Raw genomic sequence first — 16157 nt, forward strand, 5'->3', positions numbered from 1 at the left:
AAGTAGAATTATACAGTCTTGTTGATGAAGAGGATATCTAGTAGGAAGCTCAGCTCAGGGTCAAATAGGACATCAAGGTTGCGAACAGTCTGGTTCAGCCTCAGACAGTCTATATCAAATAATTCCATGCTCAACATGTTGAGGCTGCAACATGCTGGTACATGGTACATGGTAGAATGAAATCCAAATGGATAAATTATAATATTTGTTGACAAATTTAGGAATAAATTTAACAACGTCGCACTCATTTTATGAGCCTAAAATGGGCACGACCAGAACCAATTTAGCAATGCAGTGGCCTGTGCCTGCATGGGAGTTTGGGCTGCTGCTAAATTGGTCAAGCCTTTTTTAGGCAGCCCTAGTGGCCGCCTGAAATGGGCATCACAATATTGAAATGAAGTCCCAGTGCTCCTTTCAAACCTAGACTCCTAATTTAATCTGCTCTAGTTGATGCGAAAGCTTCGACTGGCATTTCTGGGCCTTGAGCAGCTTAACAAGGGGTCCTTAAAGGGCACGCTGGAGGCCACTCGAAAAATGCCAAAAAAAACTTGTAAAAGTTTTAGGGGGAGGAATTTCCCATGAGGGCCATTTGGGGCGCTAAGTGAAAAATGTTTGGAAAGTTAGCCCCAGGCACCAACCTTTTCAAACATTAGTTAAATTCCATCTTTTTGCTCCAAGAGGGAAGTGGAGCGCTGAATCAAGCACTCCCCTTGCCTCTTGGAGCACAAGAGGCGGGGAATGTCCTGATCTGGGGCGAAGTGCTCAGCAGCGCCACGAGTGGCCACGCGTGGCCCAGCTGTAATGCAGGGGCTCTTACCTGCATTAAAGGGAAGGGCCCCAAGCTGTGAGCTCTGCAGGTTTCACTGTAGATTTCTGGCCCAACAGGGAGCGGGAGTGCTGCGCAATCAGCCCAGCACTCAAGCAGAGTGCCAGGCTGAGCGATCGCGGCACTGACGCCGTGACCGGTGGCCGAAAATACAGGTTTTTTTAATCGGCATTTTCTTGGGCCATCCGCCCACCGCACCTTTAAGTTGTGCCCTGCTAGCTGTTGGCCTCACTGTTCGCGATACCTGCAGCAGCCGGTAGCATCACTCGGCATTGCTGCTGGGCGCGAGTGCAAATTTTTCTCCCGAGGTGCTACCGGGGCGCTGCGCCCAGAGATAACACCAGGTGCAGAAGATGAGGGCGCTACCCGGTAGTGCCGCCGCTGTAGGGGGTGGTGTGGGGTTGGCGCGTGCACCCAGTCAGTTATGCCCCTGACTGTTGGTGAGTGGTTCGAATCGCTCCCACGCCCCTGAGTTCTAGACACCGGACTTAGGTACAGGCGACGATACAGAAAAGACTCGAGTAGACAGGTGGTTTGGATGTGAGAAAACCAAGATTTTATTGAAATAGAAATTAACACAATCTTATGAAAAGTTACGAGTATAAAATTACAGGCAAATACAAAATAACTATACTTATACAGGGAATGGGGAACACACGGCACATCGAGGGAAAACAAACTATCTTAACAATCCCCTTATCCTTATCCCACCCCTTACACCGAACTAGATTAAGCTGTGAAGGGCCAGAATTCATGCTCACCAATCCAAAGATAAAAGCCAACTGTTAACGAGTGCGAGTTTTGAAGTCTGGTTTCTGGTCCTTCTAGGTACCTCGTTGCCACGTGGTCTTCAGGGATGCGGTGCTGGGCCTGCTACTGCGACACACCTTCTCCCCTCCGCTGCCGCCGTCGTCTCGTCGCGATAGGTTCTCCTCTTCTTCTCCCTCGGGCGGTCGTCGGCAGCACTGTTGTGCCTACAGGGCAGTTGGCAGTTTTAACTGCCTAGATTTTCCTACCCAAGCTTAAGAACACCAGTTTATTCGTCATGGCGTGGCCACCTGCGTTTTCGCAGTGCTCAACGAGATACTTGTCTTCCCAAGCGCCAGCTTATAACTAGGCACTCGGTTTACTTATCAATACGTTTTCTTCACTGCCCTGCTCTGCCCTTATCGAGTTATTATCGTCTTCTTCGTCTCCACTCGTCTCGTCTCGTCGGACTACTATACGAGTCCTGGGCTACCTGCTCAACTTCGTCTCACCCCTTTCTGTGGCCTGGGCATCCTGGATGGCTATGGACTTGGGTCTCGTTCCCCTTCCTAGCAGTTGGTATGGTGTTACTGGCTACTGAAAAACTGCTCCGGGGAGAGAACCCGCCACGAGGCCAGGGCACGAGTACGAACGGCAGCCCAAGAGGCCGGAGCCACGAGAGCAGAGAGCAGAGTCAAGGGCAAGAGCAAAAGAGAGACCCGGAGCCTTCAGTTATACTCCTCATGATAACCCTTATCTGCCCGCCAAATCAGGTTAGTTCATTGTTCCAATCTTGGCGGGCTAGTTTAAATAATTGTAGCAATCTAAACTAACTGTTTTTAGATGGCCGGTGATCGCACCTACTGGCCTGATGATCAAGTTGTTTTGTTATTAATACATCTTAATCGGCCTGACCAGCCTCGATGGCTTCCTTGAGCTGTTTCCGATTATTTATGCAAACAACTTGATTGCCTCAAGTATAGGCCTAACTGGTTTTGGTCTGTCTGCGATTTGGCTTAATGCATAATTCAAAGTCCTGCTGCCTGCTTTATAAAATACAAAAAGTCTTTCTTCACAGAAACTGCAGCTTTGGTTTCGATTTCCCAAAAAGCTGCTTGTGCCACAGAGTCCAAGCTTTTAAAATCTTGCAGGCTTTTGACCACGAGGTGCGGATGCCATCTTTGGGTACCCTTTTCATTGTCTATGCAGGATCCCTTTTATTAATAATAACCTTTGGGGAAATGTAGAAATTTTGCAAATCTTACACTCCCCCCTGTGATACTAAAACTTGCTTGAAGTATCATTCTTACAAGGTGAGCAAAATTTTTCTGACCCTCCATAGTCAACCTTCCCCTGTAACTACCTATCTAATATACCCACGACACATGCACTTCCCATTCCGCGAAAATGTAGTGTACATCAGCATACAGAGAGTAAATTACAGACTTTACACACATCCAAGCATGGAGGGGATCCAACACCCCTGCACCACTTGGTACACATACATCTTTATTAACCGCGTCGCAAAAAAAACAACAGAAAAAAAAACCTTTAGTAAAAATAACAAACACAAAAAAACAACAATCTTTAATCAAAACACAAGGAAAAAAACTTAAACAGGCGTATTTCCCTCCACCTTTACATAATGTTCCTTCCAGATCTTCTGGTTACGGAATTCTAACAACTGACCTTTTCCCTTACACTGAATGCAAACTAGATACAACACTATCCCTAACTGACAAACCACGAGAAGGTGGGAAGTCAGTCTGATTCACGAAGGGACCTCTATGTTATTGAAAATGTCCCACCAGGGTGGAATCACAATATCCAATATCTTAGCCCCTATCTCTACTGTTTTCTGCTCTAGAGTGTAAAAATGTTTCTGCGAAACTATAATGGCTTTGAGTATTTTGGTAAGGTGTTCAGGGAGAGGGGGAATTTCGTAGCAAAAGTGCGCTACGTACTTTTGCAAATTCGTAAAATTCTCCTTCACAGTGAGGTGAACAGTGGAGGGTTCAGGAATGGGGACAATTCGCTCCTGGGCCACTTGAACTTCTGCCTCGGGTTTAAAACAGAAACTGCTGTCACTAACCAGACACCAGCTATGCTGTCCATGCTGGTAGTGGGACGCGCCGGTGGTGACACAATATGTCCCACCTCCTATATATGCTACCTGCGGGGGAACATGGCCTTTTGCCATTGCCTCCATGGTACAATTTATAGGTTTCACGCCAGCAGCTCTGAACCCACACTGCGGTTTTGAATAGGCATTCAAGTGCTGGGGACACAGGATTATGTGTGCTCCCCGGCTCCGGCATCCTGAGACGTCAGTACCTGTCATAGCGTGCTCCCACTTTAAGACATAAGGCGGGACCGCTGTGAAACGAATGTGTGCACCCCCTTGAATGACTCCAATGTTCTCAACCCTGTATACCGGTGCAGGTCGGGCTGTCCTACCCATGACCGGCATCCTAACTACTACTCCCATGATTGTGTGGTTGGACCGCCCACAATCCACGGGGACTGGGAAGGCCTCGGAAGCTAGCCGGAGTTGGCACGGGCTTAATGCATTCTCAAACGGGTGGAGGGCTGCAAGGTGCTTGTTGCTAATCCAGGAGGGGACCAAACCCTGTTTTAAATCCTTCAGATTACTGCGGCCTTCGCCCAGCAACCACGCCCCATACAGCACGCACACCTCATTCTGCGCAGCCTGGCCAGAAGCATTTCTGTCCTCCCTTATGAGAGCATTTACTGTCTTTGCGTGCTTTTCCAACTTGGCAATGATCTCCTTTAAATGGACCATCATGGCCTGGTCCTCATGCAACTCCGAGCCCACTACCTTGTTCTCATCCAGTAATATTTTCTTTAACTGTGTTTTTAAACTGTTTATCTGGGTCTGCAGCTCTATGTCATCTAAACTGTTGACAGAGGACCCGCAGCTCTATGTCATCTAAACTGTTGATAGAGGATCCAGTATTAAACGCAGTAAAAACATCATTCCATACTCCGCTTCTTTGCCTCCCTGCATTACCCAAAAACTCTCGGTTTGTGGTGTACAGTTCGGTTTTGTCCACGTGGGCGAAATCGAACTCGTAAAACTTCTGGAACATGTCCTTTAATAGGGCCTGGTATAGCTGCTCTGTTTCTTTGGGACACCACTCCGGCAAATGTACCTCGGTGAGATTTAAAATCACGGAGGCTACTGCGTAGTGTACCCCCTGGTACAGCACCTGATCGGTAGGGATTAGTACCAACCCATTCAGTGGTCCCTTGGTGGTGGTGGGGCAATCTTCCCTGTGTAACCTCGCCGCGTGCGCTGTGGGCAGGCGTTTACAGGGGCGGGTTACAAGCTCAGTGGCATTGACTGGGATTGGGGAGAATGGGACTGCGCATGTCTTCAGGCTGGTATCCCACTTCATCCCCTCCCCGGCGCCTTGCCACTGCTGGTGGAAAACAATGGATATGCCTGCGGGGCAGACCTCCCCTGACCCCCACATACAGATATAAATCCCTTGGTCCGGTTCCCACCACTTGTCCCAACACACACTGAATCCTCCATGAGTCCCTGTAATCGTCCGGTGGGTGTTGTTCCCCAACCGTTCCCACTCGACTTCGGGGTTCCTCATATCTTTGCTCAGCTTTCTGAGCCACCACCACCTATCTAGAGGAATGTGTCCTTTACACGTTAAACATATACGTTTCTAACGGTGACGCTGACCCTCGTGGTAATGACCCATACCCTGGGGCACAGGAGGGAGGTCTCCCCGTATGTGAATCTGGTTTGGCTGGAGTACTGAGACGAATTGGACCCCAGCCATCCTGGCCACCTTCCCTCGTGGATGTAAACGGCGGTTTCCTCCGCATCCCGTTCATCGCTCCCATCGGTCGCTATGGGCGCCTTGTCTCCCGAGCACCCGTAGATGTGGGAATCCTGAACGTCGCCTCGTCGCCCGTCGCCCATCCCAATCAGGGCAAATAGGATCATGACCCCCTTCATCCTGAAAGTCTTCCTGTAAAAGACACAAAAACATGCAGCCAGGTCCCCAAGAGATTCTCTGGCTTGGTGAAGCATGGTCGGGTCCCGCGACCTCGACCCAGATATATACACTCTTAGCAGATTACTTACTTAAAACTACCCATCACCTTATTTAACTTAAACTAAAACACCCAAACTTAAGCCAAATAATTAAACTTAACAATAAAGAATAACCAAAACTTAAACTAAAACTATATACATCCGCCGCCTGTCTCCGGGCGGCCAGGCTAATCCCTAGTCGGACTGCGGCTCACTGCCACCCCCGGCATGACCTCACCATCCTTCACTGTTGGTCCCTCGCAGCCCGTGGCTGCTGGCTGAAGACCTCTGTCCTTGGGCCTCTCCCTGACATGAGGGGCGGCCTTTGGTAACTGGAGGGCGGGTGACCATGGCTTTCTTGGCTGGGGCGTCCGCGGGGACCTTCTGGGGGCCTTGACGGGTGGGGCTTTCTTGGCTGGTGGGCCTTTAACCCGAACTGCAGCTCCCTCAGGCTTGACCTCTCCCGAACCTGGGCTAGGGGCAGGTAACTCTTCGCAGCCTGCTGCTGCAAGCTGAGAGCCTCCGCCCCCAGGTCCCATGGCTGGGTCTGGGGCGGGGTTTTTGACCTCAGGTCCCTCCCTCTCTACACCTGGGTTGGGGCGGGGTTTTCGCCCTCAGGTCCCTCCCTCTCGTCTGGATCCCAGAAGAGTGGGGGAGTGTCCCAATCGATGGGCGGGATGGCCCCTCCCTTTAAGCAAGCCACAGCGCCTGCCTGTGCAGCCTGTGAACTCGCTCCTGCTGCAGGCTGAGGATCTTTATCCTCAGACCTTTCCCCAACTGGCCGTTTTCCCCTTTCAGCTGTAAACAGCTTACACTGGTTGATATGAAACCATTTTGTACGCCGGGGCATCTTAACGGCGTATACCATGGGACTGGCTTTATCTACAATGCTGTAGGGCCCCATGTACAATGGCTCCAAACTTCCTACTCGGGCATAGTTTCTTACCATGACCTGATCTCCTACCTCCCACTCGTGGTGCTTTCTCGGTTCGAGCAGCAATCGGTTACTCCGATGCTGCCTTCCCATGTTCTCAGCCGCCTGCTCATGGACCTGCTTCAGGTGCTCAAAGAGGTTTCAGGTGAACCCGTCCCGGTTTACCTCTCTGAGCTGACCCTCCGTGAGCACCGGGGCTAGTACATGGGTGAGGGTCCGCATAACCCTGCCAGTCATTAACTCGTACGTGGAATACCCCGTGCTTTTAGACTGGTTGGCCCGGATCCCCATCAAAACCAACGGTAGGACTTCGGCCCATTTATGGGGCGAGTCCACCGTCTCCTTCCTTAACCTTTCTTTCAGGGTCCGATTCATGCATTCCACAATCCCAGAAAACTGGGGATTGTGGGCCACGTGCCATTTCCCCTCGATACCTAACAGCATAAGGGTATTCTGCATCACCTGTCCGGTGAAGTGACTCCCTTGGTCGGACTCCACAAACTGTGGTAGTCCCCACCGCGAGAACACTTCCCGGACCAGGATCCTGGCAGTACCCGGAGCTGTAGCTGTTCTGCAGGGAAAGGCCTCTACCCATTTGGTAAACACGTCCACCAGGACTAGGCAGTACTTATAGCCTCCCTGGGCGGTGGGCAGGGGCCCGATGTAGTCGACTTGGATCGACTGCCATGGTCCCTCTACCCTCCTGATGTGTCCCATAGGTACCTTCCTTTTGTGGGGGTCGGGGTTATTTGCAGCGCACACAAGACAGCCTGCACAGAACTCGCAGACATCGCCCGAGTCTCGGCCACCATCCCGCCTGTTCCACCCATTGCCAGATGGTCTTAGGCCCGGGGTGTCCTGCTCCTGGACCCTCATGGGCCAGTTGAAGGAATTCCCTCCGGTGCTGCTGCGGCACAACCCACTGTTCCCCCCGGAACAACTTGCCCTCTTTAACGGAGAGGGTCGCTGTGCCGTACAGACCTTCTACTCCCTTTCCCTCAGCTACTGCGCTGAGGACTGCTTTTAAGACGGGGTCTTGGGCTTGGACCGTCTTAAGATCCGGGGCTAAAGCTACCCCTACACTCCCTTGGGTCCCGTCCCTACCTCTGACTGCCGCCATGGGTCTGGACCCATACAGGTCCCAGAAAGTGCCTGTGCGGGCACCCTCCTTGGAGAGCATGTCAGCCTGCTGGTTGCCTTGACTGCGGGGTTCTGTGGAGGAATGGGCTTTCACCTTGTGGATGAAAACCTCCCCTTCCTCCCCCACTGCCGCTAGGATCTTCTCCAGCAGGGGTTTTACTGTGAGGGGTCTCCCGTCGACGGAGGTGTATCCGCGGCGGGACCAGATGGCCAGGTACTCCATACACGAATTGCACGTGAACATGCTGTCCGAGCAAATCGTGTAGGGGGTGGGGAAGACTTCGGGGTGTGTAACGACGTACACTACCACGGACAGCTCAGCCTGCTGGGCGCTCATGGTGCTGGGGAGCTTAATCGCCAGGGCAATGTTTGCCGCTGGGTCATAAACTCCACATCCCGTGAGACGCTCGCCAGCAGATACCGTGCTGGAACCGTCTACATAGATCTCGCGGCCTGTGGGATGTATCCCGGCCTGTAAACCTATGTTTACTTCCCAAACCCCTTCAATGGAACACCGGTGGGCTGTTCTAGGATATACCAGGTTGGCTGCGAGCTTTGGCTTACAGAGACCCTTCACCTTCAGATCCATCTGCGAGAGGAGCAAGGTCCAGCGGGCAATGCGGGCACTGCTCACTGTCCCATCCTTGATCCTCCCGTCCAGAAGCATCTGGGTGGGTGTGTGATGGGTGAGGATGGTGATGGGAGAGGTGCCTGTGAAGATCAGTGATCTTTTCACAGCCCAATGTGTGGCCAAAAGGTGCCGCTCACAGTTGGAATAGCTCCTTTCCACATCAGTGAGTATCCTGGAGGAGTAGACCACCGGCCGCAGCCGGCCGTGCCGCTCTTGGAGCAGCACAGCACTCAGGCTGTCCCCGCTGGCTGCTACCTCCAGGAAAAATTCTTTTCCCCCCATCTATGGCCCCTAGAGCTGGTGCGGTCTGCAAGTCTTTCTTGATCCTGACAAATGCTGCCTGGATGCTGCCTGGCAACCCTCATCCTAAAGCCACTCCACTCCCTTGTGTAGGAGTCGGAGCAGAGGGGCTGCGGTGGCTGCATAGTCCTCAATTAAATCTCTACAGTACCCGGTTAGCCCTAGAAACGACCTCACACCCGTTACTGTGTTAGGGACCAATAGTTCTTGTACCGCCTCCCTCCTAGCCTTATCTATGGCCCTTTCTCCAGTGTGCACGGTCAGGCCGAGGAATTTCACCTTCTGCTGACCGATCTGCGCTTTCTTGGGGTTTACTTTGAAACCCTTCTGCCCTAGCAGCTCCAGCAGTTCAGCCAATAGCGGGCCATGCTCCTCTTTCGAATCCGTGAACAGGAGCAGGTCATCCACATATTGGACCAACTGTCTGGGCTGGCTAAAATCCTTCAAACTGTTGGCCATGCACTGATGGAAAATGCTGGGGCTGTTGTGGAAGCCCTGCGGCAAACAGTTCCATATGTACTGTTGCCCTTTAAACGTAAAGGCAAACTTGTACTGATCCTCCCTCCTTACAGGGATGGACCAAAACCCATTGGAAATATCCAGCACCGTGAAAGTGGTCGCAGATGCTGGAATACTCCCTATCAGGTCGGCAACTGCTGCTACTGTGGGTGCGCAGGCTGGGATGTTACTATTGAGCACTCGATAGTCCACCGTGGCCCTCCAGGAATTGTCCGGCTTTCTGACCGGCCATAAAGGAGAATTCACGTGGGTAGCTATCAGTCTCAGAACTCCCTGCTGCACTAACAAGGACATGGCTGCTTCCATGTCTGGCTCTGCTTCCCTGGGGAAGTTATACTGTTTCTGTGGTCGGGCCATAGGGTCCCCGTCTATGCTGACCTCAAACCCTGTGACCCTCCCGCAGTCATGTTTGTGAGTGGCCAATGTGGCCAGGTGGGCCTGCACAAATGCCTGGAACTCCTGTGGGGTGTTATTGACCATGAGCCCGAGGTTATAATCCTCTTTGGGCTTCATGATGCAGAGGGTCCCCTTCCCTTCCTTTCCCGGGATTACTACTACCTCTCCGTTCTTTACTTTACTTGCCCCCCAAAGGCAGTGATTCCTTAAATCCACTAGGATCCCGTGGCCTACGATAAAGTCGGCTCCCAGGAGCCCTCTTCCACACTCCACTTCCCATTTCATCAGGACACAGGTCCACTTGGAGCGGAGCGGTCCTAACCGAATGGCGAGCGGGATGGAAAACAAGCCAGCCTGTTCTTTACCCGTGAACCCCGATAGACTGTATGGGACCCCGTTAGGGAGAGGCAAGGTGGTGGGGTTAGCTGAGTAGACCACGGTGCATGATGCCCCTGTGTCTAACAGATAGGTCCTCGTCACCTTCTCCACCTCCATCTCCAAAAGGGGTCTTTTCCACTCATCATACCGGAGAGAACACAGGTAAACAGGCTGTGCTGGCTCTAGTCACGGCTGTGGGTTGGATGGGGCTGACGGGGTCAGAGCACCGGTGGCGGCTGCTACTCTCCCCTGGCCAGTCAATAAGGACCTCATGGTGTCCAAAAGTGACTTGACCTCTGCGGAAGGGATCCCTGCCCCCACCTTTTGGCCATCACCACCCACTCCCGGGGAACGCGTCCCTTTCTGACAAGGCGCCCACGCTTCCCCACCATGACTCCTCAACAGCAAGTCTCCCGCAAGTGAACTTCGGTCAGGATAGTGCTGGGTTGGGGGCCGTGCCCCACCCAGCTGGGGCCACCTCTTCCGCGTAGGAGGAGTAGGCAAGTTCCTCCGGACCCTGTCCGGTTTCTCCCGAAGGTCGCTGCGGGGTTTCCCTCAGGATTCGTCCGGTGGCGAGGTGATCCCCAACATTCCGTATCCATATCTTCATTCGGTGCCCAGCTCGGGCTGGGCGAACAGGGCTGCTTCATTTTCCAATCTCCTGCAAAAACTTAAAAGGACATGCAGCCAGGTCTCACTGACCTGCTGCCTTAGGTGGAGACATGGTCGGGTCCCTTGACCTCGGACTAAAATACAAACATTTGGCATACATGTAAACTTAAACTCTTTAAACTTAAACTTAAAACTAGTTATATCAACAAAACTTAAAATACACCTTAAAAGCACGCTATATTCACACCAAAGCTATACTACAGATGCCGCCCGTCTCCGGACGGCCAGGCTAATTTCTGGCACTGTCACAGATTGCTGCTGGCTGCAGCGAAGCTGGACTGCCTCCTGTCTCTGGTCCCCCGCAGCTTATGGCTGTTGAGTGGGGACCCCTGCCCTTTGGCTTCTCCCCGGTTTGGGAGATTGCTCTTTGTGGCAGGTACCCTGGTGACCACCTTTTCTTGGGCTTGCAGGCCTGCTGAGACCTTCTGAGGGGCGTCTCTGTGGGGGAAACTTTGGCTGGCGGACCTTGAGCCAGGGTCGCAGCCCTAGCTGGCTGGGAACCTTCTCCCCCTTGTCCAAAACCTGTTACCAGACCCCCTGCAAGAGGAATTGCTATCCCTGCCCCCCCAGGGTCCCACATCATGGGGGGAACCATTCTAGAGGCTGGCTGGGAAGCTGGTCCCTTTAAACAGGCGGCCGCGCCTGCGCAAATCTCCTCCCCTGAGTCCCGCGGCAGAGGCTGTGAAATCTCTGTCTTTAAACAAGCAGGTGCGCCTGTGTGAAAAAGCTGAAGAAGAGCCGCTGTGGTCCCGCCGGCAACTGCGCCTGCGCGAACAAGCACTTTACAGGGCTGGGGAACTGCTACACCAGCGCAGGCAACCGCGCCTGCGTGTTCGGTCTCTTTAAAAAAGGTTGGAAGAACCGCTGGGTCTTCCAAGCAGGCTTCTGCGCCTGCGCATCTATTCTGGGAAGCGGGGATCTTTAAATGGCCGACTGCACCTGCGCGCTCGGCCTCGCAGAGGAAAGGAGTCGCTGGGGGTTTCGGGTTCGCGACTGCGCGAACCTCCTGTTGGCAAAACTCTCCCCTCAGGCGCGCGACCGCGCCTGCGCGGGAAAACTGAGTAAGGGCCTCTCGGAGTTCCGGGACCGCGACTGCACCTGCGCGAACCCGGTGTTGGGGAACCTTTTCCCTCAGGCGCTGTACTGCGCCTGTGCGAGAAGAGTAAAGAAGATCCGCTGGGGGTACGGGCTGGGGAACCACGCCTGTGCGAGCAGTTTCTGTGAATGGATGGGCAGCAGCCTACTGATTTCTAATCCCAGGCTGCTGTTTCTCCATTTCTGAGCCACCTAACTTGCTCAAATTCAAACTTTGGGCAAAACTAGGGTCCCACTGGGGTAGGGAAGTGTCCCAATTTGTGGGCTGGACAACTTTTCCCTGGGACCAAGCCACAGTGCCTGTCTTTACAAGCTGTGAACTTGAACTTGTCTGGTGGGCAAACTCATGTACTCTTACCTGGGTGGCTTTAAATGGGGAATTTTGGACTTGGACCTGCCTTTGGTCTGGGGCCAAAACTTTGTGCCTCCCTTGCCCTGGATGTCTGCTACTGGACCTGCTCGACAGGGGTCCCAGAACTCTCCTTCCCTGTTCCCTGGCTTAAACAGCTTACTCTGCCCAGGAATGGCTCCTCCCCCCACACAAGCCACAGCACTTGCCTGTGAACTTGAACCTACTGTGGGCTGAGGATTCCTATTCTCAGGCTCACTCCCAGCTACCTGGTTGGGGTTGACTTTAAACCCCTTTCTTTCCAGTGATTGTGGGGAGGCAGAGGTGGGTGAGGGGGCTGCAGCACCACTGATGGCTGCCCCCTTTCCCCGATTGGCCCTCATGAGAGATTTTAACGTCTCCAGGACAGACTCGATTGTGTCTGTCTCTGCCTTCTGAGCTGGGGCTGCGGGGTACCTGGCTGTATCATCTCTCCCAGGCCTTTTACAATCCCTGCACCAGTGGCCCTCCTCCCCGCACTTGTAACAAGTGACCTTGTTCTGGGAGGGATGGCTCCCCTCCTGGTGCCACTCTTTCTGATATGGAGCCCCAGGTTTATCCAATTCCCTATCCAGCACCGTTCTGGGTGCTGCCTGTGGGATGGTTCTACTTGGGCTGCCAGTAAAATCCGGCTGACCTGCCTTCGGGCTGATCATGCAAATCATCCCCCTTGCTTTTAAAGCCATGTTAAGGCTTTCTATCTCTGCCCTACAGGGGCCATGATCTGTTTCACTAAACCGGGCATTCTCTTCCCGCAGTCTCATCTCACTTTCCCTGGCCTCAGTGATTCCCTGCACAAGGCGTTCTATAAATGCTTGGCATTTTTCAAACTGGGACTCCCGATTCTTGGCCTCCTTAACCTCCTCCTGCTCCCTCATCTCACCCTTCCTAGCCCAGCCACCTATACCCCGATAGGTCAGCCTACACACTGCCGCTAAAATTCACAGGGCTACCCACATACTGAAAACGAGAGAAACAAGAGCTGGTACTTTCTCCAAATTCAAACCACTCATCAAATCAAAAATGGCCTGCAGGCCTGCCGCAGTCACCATTTGGTAGGGGGGCTTCTTTTAACTGGTTTAAGGTAATTCTCCTGGTCTTGCAGCCTTTGCCTGCACTCTGACCAATTCAAATAAACCAATTTTAAAACAGCGGTTTCGAATCGCTACCCCACCTTCCAGTTCTGACTGCAGGACTTATATTAATGATATTAAAACGGACATGTGGTTTGGATGAGAGAAAAAAATCAAGTTTTATTAACTAAAAGAAACTATAATCAAAATATCAAACTATACCACACGAACACAGTAATTACAGTAAAATTGCTTAAATGGGGGAATGCAGACGGTAAAAACGAGGGGTAAGTGACTACAATGTTGATTAAACAATCTTAGCAATATCCCCTTAATTACCACCCCCCAACTCCTTACTAGGTTGCTTTGCTGAGGAGTCAGAAACTCTGCTCACATGTGGTCCAGCGAAGTGAGAGAGAGAGAGAGAGAGAGAGGCTCGCCTGTGGTCCCAGGAAGTAAAAAGAGAGCGATAGCTTCTCAGGAGCTATCATATATACGTGGTGAGCCCCCCCCCCCCCCCCACCTCTGCTGTTTGCCTGTCTGGAAAATTCACAGCCAAAAAGTTCCAAACCACAAGAGAAAAGCTGTGATTGGCTAACTCAAAGTGGTTGGACTGGGTTAGTGTGTCTGCACTGTGGGGCCGAAATGTTCCCGCCCACATCCGGAGTTTACCTGGGCTAAAACAAAAGGGAAATTCAACAGCCCTATTGTCCAGAATGATGGGTGATTTAAACACATTCAATGCTTAAACGGTTCCCATTCAAGATCCGGTTCCATGGTTTCAATGTCTCATTGACTGTGAGTGCCTTGAATTGCTGTCTAAACATAGCAGTTACAAATCGATTGTCCTGCGGTCAATTCTCAAGTGGGCAATTGCTTAAGTCAATAAACAACTTCAAGTGCTGAGAGGGAAACTTCCTTTGATTGGCAGGTCTGACTCACAGCCCCTGTATCCTCCCACTTTTTCACACAGACAACTCGCTGCGAGCTGTTCCTTTTGCCATGCTTTCTGTGGACATTTTAAAACCTTTTGTGATTGCCCAAACTCCAGGGAACGACTTTATTAAGAAAGTACTGTCTCAGGATGTGTGAATATTTTCCACAGAGCTCCACGACTCCCATGTTGTCCACGTTCTTTCCATCTCAGAACAGTCTTTTACGGTTCTAGGCACATTTTAAAACACTGTAGACCAGTCACATCACCCAATTCTTCATCCACGATGTGGACCAATATTTTCAATCTTCAGGGAAATAGGGGAAATTTTGCAACCCCTACAACTAGAAGCAATTATTAGAGACTTCTAGAAACATATAACACAGGATCAGCAACACAGAAGGAGGCCATTTAGCCCATCATGCCCATGTTATAGAAATTCAAAACTAATCCCGCTGTGCCTTACTGTGAGGGTGCCGGTCAGTTCCTTCAGTAACCCCTAGATGGCACCTTCACTTGTTTGTTTCCCTTTGTTAATTGTTACTTGTTTCTCCTGTTTATTACTTAACTGCCTTTCATCTGGTTTATTGGTTTCACCTGTTTTTGCTTGTATTTAAGTTCTGTGGTCTGGGCTCAGTCCTGACAAGGGAGTCAGTCTTGACAAGGTGCTCTGTCTTGACTAGGTGCTCAGTTTTGGACAAGCTGGTTGCCCTGTGGTAGCTTGTCTTGAGCTCAGTTTGGACAAGCCGGTTGCCTCATGGTAGCTTGTCTTGAGTTCCTATCTTGACAAGCCGGTTGCCCTGGGGTAGCTTGTCTTGAGCTCAGTCTTGACAAGCCGGTTGCCTCACGGTAGCTTGTCTTGAGTTCCTATCTTGACTAGCCATTTGCCTATGTGGTAGCTTGTCTTGAGCTCCTATGTTTTGTAACTGTTTACCTGTGTGATTCTAGTAAAGTACTGTTATTTAAGACTGCATATCTGCTTCTCGCCTCGTCTGTCTGCACTTGGGTCCAGAACCAGCCTCGCCCGGACAGCACGGCCCCGTGTCTACATGGCCCCGTGACCCCAACCCTGACACCTTACTCCCCCATAGCCCTGTATTATTCTCTGCTTCAAACGTTTATCAAGTTTTCCCTTAAAAGAAGCTATGGTCTCTACCTTCACCACTTCCTGTGGCAAACCATTCTATGCTCCAACAACCCTCTATGGAAATAAATTTCTCTTAACCACTCTCCTCACTCTCTTTGTGACAATTTTAAATTGATAATGATGATCATTTAGAAAGAGAAGAGTTTATTGGGGAATCATTGATTGCATTTGTCTAGGTAAAAGTTGGTTACTAATGTCAGTAGCTCTACATGGGGTCAGTCCCTAGTGGAGTCCCGCAGAGATATGTGTTGGAATCATTCCTCTTCACCATCTTTATCAACCATTTGGATGAAGGCATCAGGGTCAGGCAAACAATTTTTTAGTCTGCTGATGATACAATGAAATGTGAGAGAGTTAGGGGGGAGAAATTCGCTATCACCCCGTTTGGGGCGCAATTATCGGTTGGGCACAAAGTTTAGCGCCTGGCGCTAATTATCGCCTCCAACTGCAAACTTGGCTTCTATCACCCCTGGAGGTGATTGGAGCGCTAAATCAGGCGCTACACACTTTCCTTAAGGCGTTAACGCCGAGGAGTGAGGTGCTACCTCGGAGCGCTGGTGAAGCTCATGTGATGTCAGTCAGCAATGGAACACAGACGCACTGGCCAGTTCTTAAATGGGAGGGTCGATCTTGCTCTCTATCCATACCCTGCTCATTGCAGCATTGAATCTTGGCCTGGAAAGACCTGTACATCAAATCTGCTGGAAAGAACAATGGAGAGACCCAGGGAGAGAGCTCGGAGTGCAGCCCCCAAAGTCTCTTCTAAATCGATGCAAGGAAGGTCAAATCAAAATGAACCTGCAAAGTGCTGCTCCATACCCAAAGCTCCTTCACACAGTATTGAATCTCTCCAGAAGTCTCCCTCTCTCTCTCTCTCTCTCTCCTCTCTCTCTCAGAATGCG

Source organism: Somniosus microcephalus, chromosome 2 (assembly GCF_052327205.1).
Source record: "Somniosus microcephalus isolate GS21.2 chromosome 2, FLI_Smic_1.0, whole genome shotgun sequence".
NCBI lineage: Eukaryota > Metazoa > Chordata > Chondrichthyes > Squaliformes > Somniosidae > Somniosus > Somniosus microcephalus.